This window comes from Zingiber officinale, chromosome 6A, assembly GCF_018446385.1.
Source record: "Zingiber officinale cultivar Zhangliang chromosome 6A, Zo_v1.1, whole genome shotgun sequence".
In the NCBI taxonomy this organism is placed as follows: Eukaryota; Viridiplantae; Streptophyta; class Magnoliopsida; order Zingiberales; family Zingiberaceae; genus Zingiber; species Zingiber officinale.
The window spans coordinates 52,265,490-52,287,478 of NC_055997.1; positions in this window are offsets into that span (position 1 = coordinate 52,265,490).

Genomic DNA, 21,989 nt, shown 5'->3' on the forward strand with positions numbered 1-21,989 from the left:
CAATTAAATTTGGTTACTCTAATCTCCATCTCACAAATAACTCATAGGATTAACATGTTTGATAATTTGGATTGGGTGAGATGGAAAATAAGGTGTTGAAATCAGCCAATCTATCTTAAAATTCATTTAAGTTGCATCCAAATCAACTACTTTATGTATAGGAACATAATTGTTTGGACCAATAAATGATGAATAGTGGATGCTCCAGACACAAGACTAGAGATAGGTTGAAGTTCACCAAACTAAAACTTAAGAACTTAGGATATGTTGCATTTGACAAGAAAACTTAAGGTAATTAAAATAGTTAATATTGAACTAAGTTCCAATTTCATTATTTGAAAAGTCTTGTTAGTTGATGAATTTAAGTTTAATTTATTTAGCATAAGTCAATTGTGTGATTTTGGTTATCTAGTAACCTTCTCAAAACTTAAATGCTTAATTAAAAATATTGAAAATCCTAAAATAACAATTAAGAGAATTAGGAAAAATAACGTCTACACAATTAACCTTCCAAGATTCTCACTTAAGCCTCTACATACACAACAAAAGGAAGTTAAGTTGTGTCATAGAAGACTGGACCACAAACATTTTAGACTCTTTTTAAGGATGAGCCAAAATGGTTTAGTTAGAGGTCTACAAAAATTAAAACACTAAAAATAATACAATCTGTAATGCTTGTCAAAAAGAAAAATCAACCAAATCAACTAATCTAAATAGAATCAACTCAGTACTTGAACTCCCATACTTACACCTATTTGATTCATAGAAGGCTAAGTCACTAGGTAGAAACTAGTACTAATTAGTAATAATTAATGATCACTCAAGATTCACTCGGGTGACATTTTTAAACACTAAAAATGAAACATTTGAAAATTTTAATAATTTTTGTAAATTAAAAGGAAATGAAAAAGATATTAAAATTGAGAGAATAAGGTGTGACCATGGGGCAGTGTTTAAAAATCATAAATTTATTAAATTATACCAAACAAATGGGTGCATCATAAATTTTCATGCCCTAGAACTTCACCACAAAATGGAATAGTTAAAAGGAAAACATAGAACATTACAAAAAGCATCTAGATCAATGTTAAATGACTACAACCTACCTAACCAATTTTGTATTGAATCCATAAACACAACATACTACATTAAAAATTGAATTTAATTAATAAATTTTATAATAAAGCTCCCTATGAAATTTATTATAATAAAATACCCAATTTAAATTACCTAAAGATATTTGAATGTAAAGTTCATATATTGAATACTATGGACTATAGACTAATTAGGAAAATTTACATCTAAGTCGACAATTAGAATTTTCCTAGGCTAATACCACATCTAGTAGATGTTGGAACCCCAAGGTTATTTTGGTGTGATCAACAAGTTAAGTTAGGTCCTGTGTATTTTTAATCCTATGTCTAAGTGTGCCGGAGCTTAGGAGCACAGGTAGTCAAGTGGAAGACACAGCTAGCGAGAAGGACGACACGCAGTGTGTCTGAGGGATGAGGAGCTGCAGAAGAGTACACTGGCGGATGAGAAGGAAGTGTGCGGTGGTTCTGAGACGCTGGAGTGGAAGACTGCTCGGGGAGCAAGAGACGCTGCTAGCAAGAAGGTCGGCATGGGGTGCTACCGAGGGATGAAGACTGTGGATGAGTATGTTGGCGGATGAGAAGGAAGCATGCGACGATTCCGAGGGATGAGAAGCAGGAGCGGAAGCCCGCTCGAGAAGGTCAAAACTTGGGTTCAGGTGAGCCTTTTCCGGATGACTGAGATCAACCAAGCGAGCGGATCTGGAGTTGAAGACCCGGACCAAGGAGAACTGAACCGGAGTAGAGGTCCCAGATGAAAAGTCAACTGGTGTTGACTTTATGGCTCTGGGCTCCCAGAACCATTCTGAGTGCCCGGAACAGCCCGGGGCGCCCAGAATGCTTCCGGGCACTCAGACCTGAACTTTGACCAGGATCACGTCAATCATGATCTAAACGTTGGGGGATAAAGTTTTATCCCCCCAGGGTGCCCGGAACCCCTTCGGGCCCCCTGACCAAGGCTATAAATACAGCCTTGGTCCAGAAGCTTTTCATCAATATTCCAAGCAATTCACTTCCAACACTTGTATGCTCAATTTCTAGATTAGCTTCTCTATTTTGTACTTCAGCGTTGTACAAGGCTTCTCCGCCTGAAGGAGTATTTAGTACTACATTTTCCTTGGATTAACAACCTCCCTGGTTGTAACCAAGTAAATCCTGGTGTGCCTCATCTTTTCTATTTTTCTATTTAAGTTATAATTTATGCAAGTGTTCTGTTGAAAGATCGAGAAGGGTTGTCTTTTATTTTTACAGGCTATTCAACCCTCCCCTACTAGCCGGCCTAGCATTCCAACAAGTGGTATCAGAGCCAAGGCGCTTCAGAAGGACTAACCGCCAAACGAAGCACTGAATCGATGGTCAGAGCTAACATCTACCCACCAACATTCGAGGGGGAGTTCACGTTTTGGAAACGACGAATGGAGGTATTTATTAAAATAGATTTTAGTATTTTATTCATTGTGAAATATTGTTATGTAGCACCGAAGAATGAGAACGAAGAAGAAATCGAAAAATGCCTTTGGACCAAAAAGCAGCATGATGATTTTACATCAAATGGTAAGACTGAATTTCACCTTTTAAGCGTTCTACTGGTTGAAGATCTCGACAAAATCGGCGACTATCAGAGTGCAAAAGAACTTTGGGAAAAGTTCTTAAAGCTCCATGAAGAACCAAAAGAAGTCGCATCCAACTCCTCAATGGACACCCAGTCATCATCGGAAGAATCTGAAATCGAAGAAATCGCTGGAATAGCCTTGATAGCTATGTATCTACCAGAAGATGAAGCAAGCTCATCCTCAATGGACATCGAGAGCATCGATGAAGGGGGAGAGTCTTCGGAAGAAAGCAGCTCAACAGGAGGAGCATCAGTAGGTGACAAGGTAAGTCAGGTACACTCCCTACCACCTAACCAAATATTCAAATTTGTAAAGTTATTAAATAAAGACTGTTACATGCAAGAAAAAGAAAATAAAGAATTGAAATTAATTCTAGAAAAATCTTTTCTGGCAGATGATTTTAAAAAATTAGAATTACAAATTGAGAAATTGAAATTCGAAAATGATAGTCTGAAAGTACAAGTAGATAACTTGAAAAACCGTGCATGCTCATCTAGTACAAATTTCAGAAGATTTAATAATTTAAATTGGTATTTGAGATATCATAAGGGATAAATTAAGAACATTTCAAAAAGATATGTCCCTAAGAAATTTTTAGTTAATCCAGTAGGTTGGAACCTTTATTGACCTGTCTGACTTGAACTTGAACTAATTAGATTTAGAGATGTCAGCGAGAAAAATAGACATTAAAATTTCTTTATGAGGCTTTGTCTGAGGAAGTGATTGTTACTTCAATAGCCAAGAAGGCCTAGTGTCTCGCCACGACCTGGAAGCCAAAATATTGAAATAAAATATTTAATTAACTTTCTGATAAACCATTAAGGTTGAAATTTAATAATGCTTTAAAAAGTTTTTAAACATTTTTTTAAAAAATATTTTTGTTAATCAGAAAAATTTTCTTGCATAAAACTTTTACTTAGAAAAATTTTCTTGCACAAAATTTTTACTTAGAAAAAACTTTTTTATGAAATTTTTTTTACTTAGAAAAATTCTCAAAAATTATTTTTGCTTAAGTTAAAAATTCTTCTGAAAATTATAATTTTTTTCTTAAATCTCCTTTTACTCAGAAAATTCTCAATGATTTAAGTTAGAAAAAAAAATTTTCTTCTTCAAAAACTTTTTGCAAAATATCTAACTTAGAAGTTTGTTTAACTTAGAATTTTTTTTTTGCATAAGAGATTCTCAAAATTAATTTTTGCAAAAACGTAATTTTTTTTACTTAAGTTTTTATTGATTGCAAAAACTTAGAAATTTATTTTAGAAATGTTCAAAATTTCTATGTTCTAACCCTTAGATTTTTCTTACAACCCCATATTTTTTATGTAATCAAAGGAGGAGAAGGAAAGTATAAGTCTAGGGGGAGGTAGACTAATTTTTCTATATTTTTGCACTTAATTACAAATTTAGTTAGTTTATTTTTATGACTATTTTTACCCTACCTTAACTTGGGTTGCTCACATCAAAAAGGGAGAGATTGTTGGAACCCCAAGGTTATTTTGGTGTGATCAACAAGTTAAGTTAGGTTTTATGTGTTTTTAACCCTGTGTCTAAGTGTGCAGGAGCTTAGGAGCACAGGTAGTCGAGTGGAAGATGTAGCTAGCAAGAAGGATGGTACACGGTGCATTCGAGGGATGAGGCGCTGCGGAAGAGTACATCGGCGGATGAGAAGGAAGCGTGCGGTGGTTCCGAGGGACGAGAAGCCGGAGCGGAAGACTGCTAGGGGAGCAAGAGATGCAGCTAGTGAGAAGGTCGGCACAGGGTGCGACCGAGGGATGAAGACTTCGGATGAGTACGTTGGCGGATGAGAAGGAAGCATATGACGATTCTGAGGGACGAGAAGCAGGAGCGGAAGCCCGCTCGAGAACGCTGGAACTTGGGTTTGGGTGAGTCCTTTTCCGGATGGTCGAGATCACCCAAGCGAGCGGATCCAGAGTAAAGATCCGGACTAAGGCGAACTAAACCGGAGCAGAGGTCTCGGAAGAAAAAGTCAACTGGTGTTGACTTTATGGCTCCGGGCGCCCGATACAGCTTGGGGTGCCCAGAATGCTTCCGGGCGCCCGAACCTATACTTTAACCAGGATCACATCAATAGCGATCTGAATATTGGGGGATATAATTTTATCCCCCAGGGTGCCCCGACCAATGCTATAAATACAACCTTGATCCAGAAGTTTTTCATTAATATTCCCAACAATTCACTTCCAACACTTGTATGCTCAATTTCTAGATTAGCTTCTTTGTTTTGCACTTCAGCATTGTACGAGACTTCTCCGCCTGAAGGAGTATTTAGTGCTACATTTTCCTTGGATTAACAACCTCTTCGGTTGTAAACAAGTAAATCTCGGTGTGCCTCGTCTTTTCTATTTTTTTGTTTAAGTTATAATTTATGCAAGTGTTCTGTTGAAAGATCGAGAAGGGTTGTCTTTTATTTTTGCAGGCTATTCAACCCTCCCCTTCTAGCTAGCCCAATGTTCCAATAATAGAGTCTATAGAGTCTTTAATAAAAATACCTAGAAAGTTGAAGAAACAACTAATATTATCTTTGATGAGCAAAGTAATCAATCTAACAATATTATCAATGAACAAAATTTTAGAAACTTGGAAGATGACAAACCTAGACCTGAATCTAGCATAAATGAAACAAAAGAATCAATTGTTAATTCTGAAATAGAAACATAGGAACATCCAGAATAAGAACCAATCACCTAGTTAATCAAATTTTGGGTTATCCAACTTTAGGAGTTAGAACTTGATAGAAAATTAAGTCAAATAATCCTAATATCCAAGTTTGAACCTAAATCTATAGAAGAAGCCTTACTTTACCCCAATTGGATGATAGTAATGCAGGAAAACTAGCCTAATTTGAAAGAAACCAAGTGTGGGATTTAGTACCTAAACAAGAAAATAAATCAATTATTAACACAAAGTCAGTCTTTAGGAACAAATTAGATGATAAAGGAGAAATTGTTAGGAATAAAGCCCAATTAGTAGCTAAAGATTTAGTCAAGTTGAAGTACTTGACTATGATGAAACCTATGCACCAGTGACAAGACTTGAGTCAATTAGGATGTTACTAGCTTATGTAGCACATAAAGGATTTAAGTTATATCAAATGGATGTAAAGTCTGCATTTCTTGATGGATTTATTAAGGAAGAAGTCTATTGAGGTCAACAACTAGGATTTGAAGATCTAGATCACCCAAATTATATTTTCAGACTAAAAAAGGCATTGTTTGGATTAAAATAAGTACCAGAGCTTGGTGTAAAAGACTACCAACCTAGTTAATTTCTAAAGGATTCAATAAAAGACAAATTGACTCTACTCTATTTGTTAATTTCTTTGAAAAAGATATCTTCATAGGTCAAGTATATGTAGATGATATAATTTTTGGTTCAACTAATACAAGTTTTTTAAAAGAATTTATTAAAATAATGGAGGATGAATTTGAAATCAGCCTATTAGGCAAACTTAATTTCTTTTTAGGTTTACAAATAAAACAAACTAAAGAAGGCAATTATGTTTATCAAAACAAATATGCTAAGGAGTTAATTAATAAATTTAGAATGGAAAAATCTAAGGAAATTAATACACCAATGGTAATAAATGTAAAAATTGATAAAGATCCATAAGGTAAACCAGTTGAGTTGAAATATTTTAGGAGTGCAATACGCAGTCTACTTCACTTAACTGTAAGTAGACCTGACATATTATTTATAGAAGGTATATGTGCTAGGTATCAAACATGTGTAAAAGAATCACATCTAAGTATTATAAAAAGAATACATAGGTATATTAAAGGCACTTTAAATGTAAGAAATTGGTACCCTAGAACCACCAGTTTTGACCTAATAGGATATTATGAATTAGACTATACAGGGTGTAAACTAGACAAGAAAAATATAGGTGGTAGCTATCAATTATTAGGTCAGAGTCTAATTAGCTGGTGTAGTAAAAAGTAACATTGTGTTGCATTATCCACTACAGAAACTGAATACATAGCAATGAAAGAATGTGTAGCTCAACTATTATGGATGATACATACACATAAGGACTTTCAGCTAAACTATACCAATACAAAAATTCTAATTGATAATATTAGTTTTATTAACTTAACAAAAAAATCCAATACAATATTCTAGAACTAAACATATAGAAGTAAAGCACCACTTTGTAAGGGATCATGTAGCTAGGGGTGCTTACTTTCCTACATGCGTTAATCAACTAATGAAGGCCTTTTGCCACTATGTAGCTAGTGGTGACATTATTCTTAACTATGTTGAGCCAAGTCTAACCTAGTGGATATTTTTATCAAACCCTTATCTAAATCTAAGTTTATCACACTCAGAAGACAATTAGTGATCTACTCAATAGAATAGAACATAAATGTTTTCAAAATTCAATTTGGTTTTCAAAAACCTTATCCTATCATTTTCAAAACTTATATCTTTCAAAAATTCAAGTTACTTTCATCTTTTTTAAATTCTAGGTTACATTCTTTCAAAAACTTCCATTTTTACTAGTGATTTTAAAAAATTAGATTTAGCTTAGGTTTCCCACCTAGAAAGCATGATCCTATAGTTTTAGGCAACCAACATCTCACAAGCACATTAGGATTGTCTTGCTTGTGTATTAAACACTTAGAATGGTATGATATTCTTAGGATTTTGCCTAGATTTTTATATGCTTATATCAGTGCATCAATATAAAATCTGGGCAAAAAATATCAAGTAATATTAATCAATTTAAGTTATCCACCTTAGTAAATCTTATTGGATATCTTACTTAACTTGACTAATTAAGTCAAAATTACTATCTTCTCGTAGTTAGTTAGTAGCTAAAAGTTAGAGATATGGCTAAGGAAAAGAGATGAATTAGTTTTAAATTTTTTTTTAGAAATTCTTTACAAGTAATCATGCTTGGACTGTAAGATTAATACTTGAATTTCTATTAATTGTTTTTACTAATGCAAGTATTAAATCAAAATATGTTCAAATTTTCTTTTTTTTTTTCAATTTCAAAACTAAATTTTACAAAATGCTACTAAATCAAAAAAATTGCAAACACATTCTTTCTTTCTAAACTATTTTTGAAATATGTCAAAGGGGGAGAGAAAGATTAAAAGTTAATAATGGATTTTTCAAATATACAAAGGGGGATATAAAGGTTAAAAGTTATTAATGGATTTTTAAAATATGCAAGCTTTCAAAATCTCTGGAGTGAGTGTAGGATTGAGATGTGCTAGAGAGAGGAGGGTGAATAACACTTATGACTTTCACGTTCGTTTAAAAATAATCGAGTAAAACATAGTGGAATATAAGTTATGCAAAAATAATTGCTAACACAGTTCTTTTTACTAGGTTCGAAGTGTGTGATGACTCATACTCCAAGGCTCACACTCGTTGAGTGTTTACTCTGGGTAATTCACTATCAATTTGGAGAATTACAAGTGCAATAATTAATTATAATAATTAAAATTATACCGACAACTTAGAATTTTGAAAGTAGAGCTTTTGGTCATTCGAGCAGCGTTATGGCTTCTTCGAATCATATTTAGAGCAGCAAATAGGAGAAGGATCTCAAATTCAAGTTGTATTCTTGCATCTACTTGAACCAACCTTTCATGGACTACTGAAGATGCCTATAACCCCATGGAATGTGCCTCCAAGCTGTGAAACTTATCCCTCAACTTCGGTCTCGATAACTTCCGCCATCTGCGAAGTTTATCCCTTTGAAGGCACCTTCAAGCTCATGGAAGGTGCCTTTAGGTGCATGGAAGGTTCCTTCACACCTCTTTGCGTGGGCCTTCATCCAAGCCACCTGAGGCACCTCCAACCACCCTGGAGGCGCCTTAAACACTGTTCATCTGAGCTTGAAATGTGCATTTCACTCCTTGCAAGCCATGTTAGTCCAAAATACACAACATACCATGCAAGACAAAGTTAGTACAATAAAATATGATTAATAAAGCTACTTGGTAGTGTTGGGACCAAAATGTAGCTAAAGGGGGGGGGGGGGGGGAATAGCTCGGCGCGTGCTCCGTGTTCTTCGTTGCTTGTTTCTTCAAAGATGTGCAGCGTAAAATACAAAGAAACAAAATACAACGCTAACAAATGGATTTTACTTGGTATCCACCTCACAAGAAGTGACTAATCCAAGGATCCACACATTCACGCACCCTCCACTATGAAAAACACTCCTCTACGGTAACTACCGAAGGTAGAGAAGCCTTTACAAACTCTCAATACAAGAAGAAATGAAAGGATATGAAATACAAGCAAAAGCTTACAGTAAACCCTAACCCTAACTTCTCTTCATGCTTTTGATCCGCCTCTTGACTTGGAAGAACATCCAAGAATCTTCAAGAACTGGCGATCTGAACTTGAGAGAGAGCTGTGGAGTCGCTGGTGAAGATCGGAGATAAATCGGTGAAGTTCTGCTGAAGTTCTACCGATGGAATCGAACGCCTGCAGCTATAAACGAAGCCAACAGTCGAATCCCGATCGATTGGATTGCTCCCAATCGATCGGGGAGGCTTTGGATCAATCGGCTGATCGATCCAGAGTGCCTCTGTTCTCTGGAAAAATACCTGGATCGATCGGCTGATCGATCCAGGGCTTATCGCGTGAAGTCACGCCTCCCAATCGATCCACTGATCGATTGGGGGCTCTGGATCGATCGGTCGATCGATCCAGAGGTGTTCTGTTCGCGTGATGCTTCTCCCTAATCGATCCACTGATCGATTTGGAGGAGCTTTGTCATGGGGACTCACTCGATCGATCGGCTGATTGATTGGGCATGATCCAATCGATAGGCTGATCGATCTAGATCTTGGTTTTCGCCCAAACCAAGTCCAAAGCCTCCTAAACCAACATTCAGTCAACCATGACTTGTTGGTACATAAAACCTAGCATCTGATCACCCTTGACCAGCTAGAATTCTCTCACCAAGTGTCTGGTCAATCCCTTTGGCCCACTTGGACTTTTCTCCTCTTGCCAAGTATTCGGTCAATTCCTTTGACCTACTTGGAATTTCACCAGATGTCTGGTCAACCTTGACCCATCTGGATTTCCCTTGCCTGGCTTAACTCACCAGGACTTTCACCTAGCTTCACTCACTAGGATTTCCATTTGCCCAGCTTCACTCACTAGGACTTTCCAACTGCCTGGCTTCACTCACCAGGACTTTCACCTAGCTTCACTCACTAGGATTTTCTAGTCAAGTATCCGGTCAACCTTGACCTACTTGACTTTCCTTCACATCTCAACTGGTCAACCTTGACCAAGCGGGAATTGTATCAACAATCTCCCCAAATGAACAACTGCACCTGAATTGTCCATATCATCTAAACCCAATGTATTGTCAAACATCAAAACCCAAAACAAGACTCAAGCTTGATTAACCAGATCAACCTTGACCTAAAGGATATTGCACCAACAATCTCCCCCTTTTTGATGTTTGACAATACCACATATTAAGTTAGGAAATTAGGTTAATCCCATAGCCTCAACTCCCTTCATGCCAATATCTGAATGATGGTTCCCTTCATTCTTCTCCTTTTCTAGAGGACAAACTCCCCCTTTAGGTACTGAAGGCCTAACTTAACCATGCATTCTCCCCCTATTGGCACACATCATAAACATGCCTGCATCGTTGGGCGCACACATCAACAAATTCACTTGTTGAAAACTCTCCCCCTGAAGAGTTGCTCATCCTTGTTCACAACTTCACTCGTTGTGATCAACACGATAATGAAGGTCCCATACCCTTCATTATCCTTAACCCTACATTCTCCCCCAATGTAGACAAATGCCCAACCTTGAGCATTTACAACTTAAACAATGAAGATATCCACTCTCCATTGTAATCCAATGCTCAACCTTGAGCATGTTCTTAAAAGAAGGTTAACCACCTTCCAAGGTTCATGAAAAATAATATTCATGGCTTTAAAGAGCAACTGTTGGGTTTTTCGGGCCGTGAACACCGCGTTTTCGCATCGCAGAAACCCCGAAAGCCCCCGCCACCGAATCCGTGCAAAGAAAAATAAAATAAAATACGAGTATGAGTTTACAAACTCTAGATCTACAATAGATAAGAGTATTACCCTCGATGCGATGCCCTTCGCTATCCTGCTAGTCCAACGGCTTGCAGGATCTCAAGATTGTCAACGTAGACAATCCTCTACACGTATCCACACGAACACACTAGATGGAGAAGGACCAAACAAAGGTGTGCTAGCACCTAGGGTGTTCGGCTAAGATAGGAGAGGGAGAGCAAGAAGAGAGAGCTCAAGGAGGAAGAAGAGTTGATTAGCCTTGAATGAAAAAAAAATGAAAATCTCATTCACTATGTGTGGCCGGCCACAATTGTAACTCCTTTACAATTAATGTGGCCGGCCCATTATGTTCCTTAGTGTGTGGCCCTATAGGTTCTTGTAACATTGGCAATGCCCCTAATCCCATTTAGGAGCAAAGTAATGAGCGGTATCTAGCAACACATCATTACTACCCAAGTTACAAGAATGTCGATATCCAACATCACCTTGTGACTACTAATTGTGACTCCTCACAATATATGACAAGTGTCCTTCTATCCTAGACATCTAGATTGATCAATGTGAGGCATAGACCATGTCATCCTCTAATCAATCTAAATCTTGAACTCCAAGTAGACTCACTAAATCAAATGAGCTCAATATCTCATATTGACTCATTTGGGCATGGCCATGCACTTCGTGGTCTCACTCTATCAAGAATATCGATGTCTCTCCCGTCATATAGGAGGGATAGATCCCATCTACATCACTCACATCCCTCTGCATAATTCGTTACATACCCAGTAATCGCCTTTATAGTCTACCCAGTTACGGGAGACGTTTGTCGAAACTAAAGTACATAACTCCTTATGTAGGGAACCATGGTGACTTCAGGTCTAAGGACTAGTAGGCATACGAATAGTCACATGAGAAAGTATATGACACTCATATAATGATCCATGATGCTTTCTCATGGCGGGTCATTCAGTATACATTCTCCAATGCATACCCATGTGTCAACTTGATATCTCTATATCCATGACTTGTGAGATCAAGTCATCGAGTTGACCTACATGCTAGTCTTATTGCATTAACATTGTTCCTGAATGTTAATACTCGAGTAGGAATGATTAAGAGTAGTGTTCCCTATATGATCTCACTAGCGGTTCAATTAATCGATTGATATAGGTGAGAACCTTCTACTTAAGGACGCTATTATACTTAGTTTATTTGACACCAATACAAGTAAGTATAATAACCAAAACAATAAATGCCTTTATTTATATATAAGAATATGATACAACAAGTCCATAATACAATCATCAAATGATTGGCTCTAGGACTCTAACTAATAATCTCCCACTAGCACTAGTGCCAATCAGTGTAGGCTCTAAGCTCCATTGACCTAGTGTGACCATCATGTTTCCTCTGTGCCAAAGCCTTGGTCAAGGGATCTGCGATGTTAGCCTCTGTAGGTACTCTGTATATCTTCACATCGCCTCTCTCGATAATCTCTCGAATGAGATGGAAGCACCGTAGTATGTGTTTGGTCCGCTGGTGTGAGCGAGGTTCCTTCGCCTGTGCTATAGCTCCATTATTGTCACAATAGAGCTCAATAGGGTCAGCGATACTGGGAACCACCCCAAGTTCAGTGATGAACTTGCGGATTCAAACTGACTCCTTTGCTACCTCTGATGCAGCAATGTACTCGTCTTCTGTCGTAGAATCAGCTACTGTGTCCTCCTTCGAACTCTTCCAGCTCACAGCACCACCATTAATGCAAAATACGAACCCTGACTGTGATCGGTAATCATCCTGATCGGTCTGGAAGCTGGCATCACTGTAACCCTTTACAGCTAGCTAATCATTGCCTCCATATATCAAGAAATATTCATTAGTCTTTCTTAAGTACTTAAGAATATTTTTGACCGCTATCCAATGACTTTCACCTGGATCTGACTGGTATCTGCTCGTCATGCTCAAAGCATACGAGACATCAGGTCGAGTACATAGCATGGTGTACATGATAGATCCTATGACTGAGGCATAAGGGATCTGATCCCTGTGGTCTCTCTCCTCTCTAGAAGAGGGACCTTGAGTTTTCGAAAGACTCACGCCATGTGACATCGGCAGAAATCCCTTCTTGGAGTTCTGCATGGCAAACCGAAGGAGTACCTTGTCAATATATGTATTCTGACTTAGGCCAAGCAATCTCTTAGATCTATCTATATAAATCTCTATCCCTAGAATGCGGGATGCCTCACCTAAGTCCTTCATTCAGAAGCAACTCCCTAGCCAGGTCTTGATAGACTGAAGCATAGGGATGTCCTTCCTATGAGTAGTATGTCATCCACATACAATATGAGGAAGACAACTATATCCCCTACAACCTTCTTGTAGACACAAGGCTCATCTTCGTTCTTGATGAAACCAAACTGTTTGATTGCATCATCGAAACGAAGATTCCAGCTCCGAGAAGCTTGCTTTAGTCCATAAATGGACCTATGCAGCTTGCATACTCTGCTAGTATGCTTTGGATCTACAAAACCCTTAGGTTGTGTCATGTACACATCCTCAAGTAGGTTTCCATTCATAAATGCAGTTTTGACATCCATCTGCCATATCTCATAGTCATAGTATGCTGCAATAGTAAGCATGATCCGAATGGACTTAAACATCGCTACTGGAGAAAAGGTTTCATCATAGTCAATACCATGAATCTGCTTGAAACCTTTAGCTACCAAGCGACCCTTATAGATAAGTCCTTCCATGTCAGTCTTTCTCTTAAAGACCCACTTACACCCAATGGGTTTTACCCCTTCAGGTGGATCAACCAAAGTCTATACTTGGTTGGTGTACATGGATTCCATTTCGGATCTCATGGCCTCTAGCCATTTCTCGAAATCTGGTCTCATCACAGCTTCCTGATAGGTGGTAGGCTCATCCTCTATGAGCACAACATCATCATGGTCAGACAAGAGAAATGAGTATCTCTCAGGCTGACGACGTACCCTATGAGACCTGCGAAGAGGTATGTCTACTTGAACTAGTTGTTGTTCCTCAACTCCTTGTGGAACAACATCATTCACAACACTTTGTGGTTCCAGTTTAACTTCCATCGAGGCTTCAGTGCTATTGTTCACATCTTGAACTTCTTCAAGATCGAACGTGCTCCCACTAGTCTTTCTAGAAATAAAGTCCCTTTCTAGAAAGACCCCAATATTTGCCACAACTACCTTGTGCTGACTGGGAATGTAGAAGTAATATCCCTTAGTTTCCTTGGGATATCCAATAAAATAGCACTTGTCGAATTTGGGTCCTAACTAGTCTGAGACTTGACGTCGAATGTAAGCCTCACAACCCCAAATCCTCATGAAAGACACCTGGGCATCTCTCCCAGTCCATATCTTATATGGTGTCTTTATCACGGCCTTGGATAGAACTCGGTTGAGTATAAAAACTGCTGTGTCTAGAGCATAGCCCCAAAGATATGTCGGAAGATCTGTGTGACTCATCATAGATCGTACCATATCTAATAGGGTACAATTCCTCCTTTTGGATACACCATTCCACTGTGGTGTTCCAGGAGGAGTGAGTTGGGATAGAATCCCACACTCAGCTAGGTAGTCACGAAACTCTTGGCTAAGGTATTATCCATCTCGATCTGATCAAAGTATCTTAATACTCTTGCCAAGCTGGTTCTATACTTCATTTTTGAATTGTTTGAACTTTTTAAAGGATTCTGACTTATGTGTCATCAAGTACACATAACCATATCTACTGAAGTCATCAGTAAATGTGATGAAGTACCTATAACCGCCTCTAGCAGCGACATTGAAAGGGCCACATACATCACTATGTATGAGTCCTAACAAATCAGTCGCTCTTTCGCTGTGCTCACTAAAGGGAGTCTTGGTCATCTTGCCTAGTAGGAATGACTCGCACGTCTCACAAGATTCAAAATCAAATGAGTCCAGCAAACCATCCTTATAGAGCTGGGATAAGCGCTTGTCATTTATATGACCTAAGCGACAGTGCCAGAGATAGGTTTGGCTCAGGTCATTTGACTTGAACCTCTTGGTATTTATGTTATAGATAGGGCTTTCAAGATCTAGAATGTAGAGTCCGTTCATCAGAGGTGCACTACAATAGAACATATTTTTTAAATAAACAGAACAACATTTGTCCTTTATAATAAAAGAGAAACCTTTCTTGTCCAAACAAGAAACATAAATTATGTTCTTAGTTAATGCAGGCACATAACAATAATCATCCAACTCTAATACAAGCCCAGAGGGCAGAGATAGAAAATAAGTCCCTACAGCAACAGCAGCAACCCGTGCTCCATTGCCTACTCGTAGGTCTACCTCGCCCTTCGCCAATTCCCTGCTATTTCTCAGCGCCTGCACATTAGTACAAATGTGAGAAACACATCCGGTATCTAATACCCATGATGAAGAAATAGATAAATTGACTTCTATAACATATATACCTGAAGTGGAGGTTTCACTTCGCTTCTTCTTAAGATGATCCAGGTACACCTTGCAGTTCCTCATCCAGTGCTCGGTCTGACCACAATGGAAGCAGGTAGAATCCTTGGCAACCCCTCCTTTAGGCTTCAGTGCCTTGCCTTTGCCCTTGGCTTGGGACTTTCCTTTGCCTTTGGGCTTGCCCTTGCCCTTGTGTTTCTGAACCATCAGAACAGAGTGGGGATTTTCCTTCTTAAGGTTCAGCTCACCAGTTCTTAACATGCTAAGCAGCTCGGGCAGTGGCTTGTCAATTTCGTTCATATTGTAGTTTAGAACGAACTAACTATAGCTATCCGGCAAGGATTGCAAGATCAGGTCAGTGACCAGCTCTTGGCCAAGCGGGAATCCCAACCTTTGTAGGTTTTCTATGTACCCAATCATTTTGAGTACATATGGGCCTACGGGAGCCCCATCTGACATCTTGCACTGAAACAGTGCCCTTGAGATCTCAAATCTCTCATGCCTCGCTTGTCCTTGATACAGTTGACGAAGATGTTCAACCATATCGTAAGCGCCCATTAACTCGTGTTACTTCTGAAGCTCAGAGTTCATGGTCGCGAGCATTAGACAGGACACATCTAATGCGTCATGTTGATGCTTCTTGTATGCATCTTTGTCTGCTCGCGTGGCATTGGTAGGAGGAGCCTCCGGAATGGGCTACTCCAAAACGTACAGTTTACGTTCCTGGGTGAGAACTATTCTCAAGTTCCTGTACCAGTCCAGGAAATTTGCTCCGTTGAGCATGTCCTTCTCAAGGACAGAACACAGAGAGAAAGTGTTCGTATTCGACGTCATGGTTTATCTACAACAGAAAAATATAGAAAATAAATATCATATTCTTTAAATCATTTAACTAGGCCTTTAACTAAATGATGCTCCCACTGAATTCTATAATTCATGTGGGACAAGATCCACATCATACTAACCCTTGAGTTAGCTTTGGCTAATACGCCCAAGACTTAGTATGATTGGTAAGTAACGATTTACCAATTACATCTCTATGCAACTCTTGTTTATAGGATCATTATCCGCAGTTATATTAAAACTTGAGTTAGCTTTGGCTAATACGCCCAAGAATTAATATAAATGTGATTTATGTCCTATCTTTCCAACCATTGGAAGAATGCCTATAGTTGTACTCGATCCAACCGAGTTAACTAGGAATACTCAATCTAATTGATTTTGTATTCGCCCATGCGTTCATAAGCGAGACCAAGATTGTCCCTCCGTACCCTACCAAGATAATATGTGTTGCTCTACTTTGGCAGATTCAACAACACAAGTGATCGAGGTAGTGATAGGTATCACGACACGGTATGCATTAGAGTTGACGTGATTTAGATCTAATCTAAACGATGATGCGTATCATATACTCGATAGATCTAATCTAATCGAAGGGTGCATCATGTGCACGACTTAGATCTAATCTAATCGTTAGGCACTAATTAATTACTTAATCATGCATCACATATACACAAGCAATTAATTAAATTAATTCGTGATTAGTCTTGACCCTACTATAATCTTCTCAAGCCAATGAGAAGATCGGATGGTCAACCTAGGGTCAACAGCTTCTCAAGCTCCTCCCTTTGACCACCTTGTGATTCTCGCGCCCTCCTCGTAACTCCGTCTTGAGTGGACCTTCCACCGCTCCAATTTTGTACATTACAATTTTGAAACTCGAGTTACATTCAAGTCTAAACTAATTTACAACAAGAATATAAAATAGAGAAAGACACGACGCACAGGTCGCGAATAAAATACAACACGCACATCACATCACGGCACGCAGGCCGTATTATGAATTACAACACATTTACTCCAATCCAATTGGGTCTTTTTTGGGCCACGACTATTACAAATTATACATAATTCTAAATTATGTAATTTTCATAATTTTTTGTAATTTTAATACTAATTTTTACGAGTAAAATTTCTCGGCGGTCCCGTTTAGCGGTTTTCGGGCGCAATCGCAGAACGAATCCCCTTGCGGGGCCAGGAGTAGTGCCCCTACCCGCGATCTAACCATCGCGAGGGTTCCTTAGGGATCCTACAGTGCCTTAGCCCACTGTCCCAAAAAGTTTTTGGGCAAAACCAAGCCGTTTTGGAAAAATCTTCCCAGTAGCCGAAGCCTACAAGTGTTGAAACACTTGTGCTTCGCTTCTACAAGAAAATTACCCATAAAAACCATAAAAAAACTAAATTTACAGAAAATCACAGAGGCCATATTTTTCATAAAAATCAAAAATAAACTCGAACAAGTCTTTGCACATGGCTCTGATACCACTGTTGGGTTTTTCGGGCCGCGAAAACCGCGTTTTCGCATTGCGGAAACCCTGAAAGCCCCAACCACCGAATTCGTGCAAAGAAAAATAAAATAAAATATGAGTACGAGTTTACAAACTCTAGATCTACACTAGATAAGAGTATTACCCTCGATGCGATACCCTTCCCTATCCCGCTAGTCCAACGGCTTGCTGGATCTCAAGATTGTCAACGTAGACAATCCTCTACACGTATCCACACGAACACACTAGATGGAGAAGGACCAAACAAAGGTGTGCTAGCACCTACGGTGTTCAGCCAAGATAGGAGAGGGAGAGCAAGAAGAGAGAGCTCAAGGAGGAAGAAGAGTTGATTAGCCTTGAATGAAAAAAATGAAAATCTCATTCACTATGTGTGGCCGACCACAATTGTAACCCCTTTACAATTAATGTGGCCGGCCACATTAAATGGAAAGGAGGCTTGTAACCTCCATGATGTGGCACACACATGTGCTAGACATGATGATGTGGCATATCATCATTGGCCACTCAATGCCAAGTCACAAATGATGTGGCATAAAGTCAAGTCTGTGAGATACGGCAAAATAAAATAACCTATAATGATTATTGGGAATTTTTGGACATTTCTCTGGATTTATTTGGAGGTCGTATGATAATGTTTAAGGGGATAAATTGTTAAGCTTAAGGTGGTAAAGTAAATCATCATTAAAAGAGGGTTAGTTAAGGAGTTGTGAGAACTTAACCTAACCCAAAACCTCCCCTTATAAGCTACAGTACACCCGTCGAGCCCTAAAACGCCGACTCCCCTCTTCTCGGGTCATTTCCTCCCGATCTCGTCGACGGACGTAGCTCCGACTCACGGCCGCGCCGGAACGCCGGCGCTGTGTAGCAAGGTGAGTCTCCGACTTCCTCGGCAGATCGGAGGAGGTCTCACCGACGGTGTCTTCCCTCGAAACCGCCTCTTCGCCCAGGGGATTTCCGGTCGGGTGATGAGATTTGGGTCCCGTGGACACGGGGGGTGATATCGCCTGTTTCCAAAGCGATGCTAGACGAGGATTTTCATTTCAAGGAGCTGTCTCATTTTCCCGAGCCTTAGAGCCAAGCCGATTCCGTCGAGTTTCTCTTCCACCGCTTGTGGTGGCTCCTGGCAGTGAGGTAGGTCAGGTATGGTTTCGATTAGGGTTTACTCTTAGCTATGGAGGTTGTGATTTGAAGCCAGGATGCACGCATATGTTGATTGAGGTATTGTTGTGGCAGTGGCTTGCTGGGAAGGGCTCGATCACAATTTCCAACAGCAGATTTGCCTCCGGGGATTGGTAGGTAAGGTTTCTATCACTTCAATTGTTAGGTTTCAGACCTAAATGTTGGTTTCAGATTGAATTTGATACTGATTAGGTAATGTTTGGGATGCTTGTGATGTATATAGCTCTGTGAGGACTTGGATCTGTTAATCAGCAGCATTTGGGCAGCATCGGTGTGCTAGTGCCGGCGATTTCACCTTTTGATGGCAAGTTAACAGTGGGAGGAGCTGGTGAGGTATGGGAATTCTGTTAGAATTGGAAGCTTGTTGATTGTTGCTTAGATAATTGATAGTTGTTGATTTTGTTAAGGAATGAGATAATTCCGTACTGTACCAGTGTATATGGAACCAATGCATGCTTAGAATTCCTTATGTTGATCAGATTCGGTTGGAATTGTGTGATTCGTGGGGACAAGTAGATTAAGGCTTGGGACTAGTTTTGAGTAGTTCAGTGTGGGTTTATGTGAGTAATTGATGAGCTCAGATTAATTATCTATCTCGTATATTGGATTGGTTGGGAGTGGATCCGTGCGGCTTTATTTGGTTAATGAATGGAACTCGGATTAAAGTCGCTTGTCTTATACAGTAGTATAGTTAATCAGTTGCATATGTATTTAGCTAAAATTGATACGTGACACAGGGCTTTGATCGGGACGAGCGTTGTGACGAGATTGGCATTGGATTCAGCCTACACTTAGAGGCGGGTACTTCTTGACTTGCTTCTTTAGATATCGATCTTAGTGCATGAGTTAGTTTCATATATGCAGTATTTACCTTGACTCCACTCATGTTATTTCTTGTGCTTGATACTTTATCCACTCAATCTTTGAGCTACTCGTTTCTGTATCTTTACAGTCTCTTGTTGTTATCGATGATATTTAGCAGATACTATATCACTAGGTATCAGATACCAGATACCAGATGCCAGACATTAGATATTAGGTATTGGATATATATAGACACCTGATACCATGTCTACATGTTTTGATTTCTGTTTATTTACACACCTTACCGAGCATGCTGGCTTCATGTAGCATACCTGTTTTTTGTTTATATATATATGATGACTGCTGCATTATTCGCATCATGTCATTGCATGCATGCCGGCGACCATGTCTCCCTTGTGGTTGAGAGGGTCAATGGCTTGGGCCGCATGCTCGACCACTCATGGGTAGTGGTAGCTGGAGCGTGCCGCTTGTCCTGTCGTGCCACACTCAGTCACTCATGGGTAGTGGCGGCTGGAGTTGCGGCAGCAGGGACCCCCGTCGCAGACGTTGTTATTCAGCTACTATGCACTTGTCCATCCGGTCACTCGAGAGTAGTGGCGGCCTTTGGATGGTACAGTTTGTCATCGATCCGGCCTCTCGACCATACAGGGGTCGTGGTGCAGAGAGGTGGGCGGGGTGACCATCCGTACATACGCTGTTGTTATTATATGCTGCTGTTACTAGATTATGCTGCTGTCGTTTATTTATGCTGTTATGCTTACATAGGTTGAGATTTATACCTGTGATATGTGTTTAGACACTGACTTACTTACTGTTGACATGTATATACCTCACACGATACCATGTAGTTATGAGCAGTACTGTAGCAGTTTATGTTATCTCAGACCTTACACTGTTAGCCTAGGAAATGGTTTCAGGTATGGATATATACTTTGTTTACCCAGTAGTATCTGCTATTTATCTTTCCCGAGACTGTATCCTGTTGTACTCTTAACTGTTTATGATACTCATGCACTGTCTACTCTATTACCCGCTGAGTCTTTATACTCACCACCCCGTATATTGGTAATTTTACCAGGTAGCTGATAGCGATCCTAGTACATTTGGAGGAGGATCCCGACTGCCGGTCCCACGTCGCTTTCGAGGACGATTTTACGATTTTGGTTTTCATTTTATTCTGAGATAAACCTTTGAATTTAGCATTGTAATAATTGGGTTGTGGACTTGTTATTTCGTATTTGGTTGTTTTGTCGAGGAGTCAAGCCGGGCCGGCCCGCGGTGAGTTTTTGTTACTTTATACTTGTTATTTCTATTTTCCGATGTGTTTGATTTTCCAGCCGTGTGGGCTGCATATTATCTGCGTGGTTGTGATTTTACCTGTATATGTATTATCTGTTGGTGATGTATACCAGTTTCATTTGTCACTGCTACAGGGGAGGTGCTGTCCGATTTTCGTCGGACAACCTTACTCTCGAGGCGTGACAATTTATTGGTATCAGAGCCACCGGTTTACGATGTCAGATTTGTACGTTTTGGATTTTTCCGTGATTTTATTCCTCGAAGTGACTTTTTGGGATTTGGGACCAGGCAGCGGTGGAACACCTCCAAGTTATAGGCTGTAAGTTTTATGAGTACGAACTTATATTGTTTGTAGTACTTATTAGTGGTTTACACCAGGTATGAGACGTGGTCGAGCGGTAGCCGGTTCTCGTCGTGGTCCGGGACGACCACGGAAACAACCCATTGAGGCTGAGGAACCAGAACCAGTGACTCAGGAGGCAGATTCTTCTAGGGATCCAACTGATGTTGAGACGGTTAGTCGGGGACAAACCCATCAGACTCCTAGAGATCAGGGACGTCAGCCTCAGGAGATCCCTTCAGTCATACCATCTGGTAGAAATCGGGAATTTCAACCCTAGGGGATTCCCTCTGGGGTACCATCAGCATTTCCTACTCCTGCTACTACTGACTGGATGAGGGATAGAGCGCGTATACCACTGTTGGCAAGGTCCGTCAAGGACAGGGTTACTCTATACCAGGGCGGAGCAGACCCCTGGGCTGCTCGTAGCTGGTTGAAGAATTTGGAAAGCACTTTCGGATACATGAGTTGTTCAGATGAAGAGAAAGTGGAATTGGCTGCGTATCATCTCCGGGATCAGGCAGTCACATGGTGGGAGATGCAGAAGACAATCTTTGGGAACAACGCATCACATGGGTGATGTTCCGGGATGCTTTTGAGCGCCAGTATTTTCCAGCCACATTCTGTTTAGCTCGACACCAGGAATTTCTGAATCTCAAGCAGGGCGATCGATCGGTGATGGAGTACAACGCTGAATTCTATAGATTGGCTGAGTTTTGCCCTCATTTGGTGGCACAGGAATATGACCGGATGCAACAGTTCACCCAGGGT